Source organism: Schistocerca nitens, chromosome 7 (assembly GCF_023898315.1).
Source record: "Schistocerca nitens isolate TAMUIC-IGC-003100 chromosome 7, iqSchNite1.1, whole genome shotgun sequence".
Taxonomy (NCBI): domain Eukaryota; kingdom Metazoa; phylum Arthropoda; class Insecta; order Orthoptera; family Acrididae; genus Schistocerca; species Schistocerca nitens.
The window spans coordinates 470760021-470762043 of NC_064620.1; the positions used below are offsets into that span (position 1 = coordinate 470760021).

Below are 2023 nucleotides of genomic sequence, written 5' to 3' on the forward strand. Positions count from 1 at the left end.
ATTCCACTGACCCCAGACACAGCCGTTGGCGAATTGCGTGGTATCAAGCGAGAGCTCATTGGAGGGCAGGGTGGAGATCTGTTGTGATTTCTGATGAAAGACGGTTCTGTCTCCGTGCCAATGATAGCCGCGTGTTCATTAGGTGGAGGCAAGGTGAGCACCTGCAACCGATATGTCTGTCGCCTAAACACACTTGACCTACACCTGGAGTTATAGCCGGAACGCGATTTCGTTTGATAGCAGGGCCACGCACCCTGACTGCAAACCCTACTGTGCTGCCATTCATGACAGTATTTCAGGGGTGCTTTTCAATAGGAAAACGCTTGCCGATGTACCACTGTTGTAACCCAAAAAGCTCTAGAAAGTATCGACATGTTACCTTGGCCTGCTCGATCATAAGATCTGCCTCCAATCGAGCAAATATGGGATATCATTGGAGGACAGCTTCAGCGTCATCCACACCTAGCACTAACTGTCCCTGTATTGACAAAGTGCAACAGGCCTAGAACTTCTTCCCACAGACTGACAAAAATGTTTCTAATGGCTCTAAGCAGTATGGGACTTAACATCTGAGCTCATCAGTCCCCTAGACAGAACTACTTAAACCTAACTAACCTAAGGACATCACACACATCCATTCCCGAGCAAGGTTTCGAACCTGCGACCATAGCAGCAGCGCGTTTCCGGACTGAAGCGCCTAGAACAGCTCGGCACCTGTACGAGGCATTGCATGCAGGGTTGTACGACTGCATTCAACGCTCTGGCTGTGTTACCGGTTATTAATGTTCCAGCACCTCACATTTACAATGGCTTTCCTCGAGCCTACATTAACCTCTGATCTTGGAACGTTAATAACTTAAGAATTTTCTTAGATAAATGTTTTTCCGAAGTGTCGTAGCCACACGTTGATTATATCTTGATGTTGGGATTTTTTTATTATTTTTTTATTTTTATTTTTTTTCATCAGCATAGAAAAGCTTTGGACCTTCCAGTTCGGTTTTATTTGATTATGGACACAGAGATGAAAAATAATTTTTGAGAATTTTGAGACAGAGATCTGCGGCGAATGTAGAAGAATTATACATACCTTTTATATATTTCGGAAACGGCCTTGCCGCAGTGGATGCACTGGTTCCCGTGAGATCACCGAAGTTAAGCGCTGTCGGGCGTGGTCGGCGCTTGGATGGGTGACCATCCAGGCCGCCATGTGCTGTTGCCATTTTTCGGGGTGCGCTCAGCCTCGTGATGCCAATTGAGGAGCTACTCGACCGAATAGTAGCGGCTTCGGTTAAGAATACCATCATAACGACCGGGAGAGCAGTGTGCTGATCCCACGCCCCTCCTATCCGCATTCTCCACTGAGGATGACACGGGGGTCGGATGGTCCCGGTAGGCCACTCGTGGCCTGACGACAGAGTGCTTTTTATAAATTTCACGAAAAGCATTTTACATTGAGAATCGGAGTATGTTTGCCAATGTTATGAGGGATAAGAGAGTGGCTGGAAAATAAATCAACTTATAATCTCACAATATTTATAGCAAAAAGCGTCAGTGAGAATACAAAGTACCAAACCGATTGAATTACTAAGAAGACTAACAAAGGCTGCTACCTGCCACTCAACCCTTTCAGCACAGTACGGTTTAGCACTGCCCACCATACGACAAAGGCTAAACGTTGAAGAAAGAAGGGTATGGTGTTTGTTTGTCTTTGACATGCTATTTATAGTAACGGATGAAAAAGAATTGCACGACACAATGGATGTCATCAAACCTAAAAGAAAGAACTACCGGATGCAAATCAGTATAAAGAAAACAAAAACTGTAAATACAACAGAGAATGGATAGGCATTAGAAAACTTACGATGCTCAAATACTTATAGGCACTAAAAGCTTGCTAAAGCCGGAGATAAGTTCAGCCGAAATTTTTGCGAAGAACCTAACGGTGTTCCGGGAGGATGGGCTAAACGCAGTTGGCAGTTATGTGATTGTTGCTGTTACAAGTAGATTACCTTGTTGCGAAATT

The 2023-nt window shown here is 44.7% G+C and overlaps 1 pseudogene; it reads left to right on the forward strand.

Annotated features, from left to right (window-relative positions):
- Positions 1 to 1101: 1101 nt before the first annotated feature.
- Positions 1102 to 1219, forward strand: LOC126197288 (5S ribosomal RNA; annotated as a pseudogene).
- The last annotated feature ends 804 nt before the right edge of the window (positions 1220 to 2023 follow it).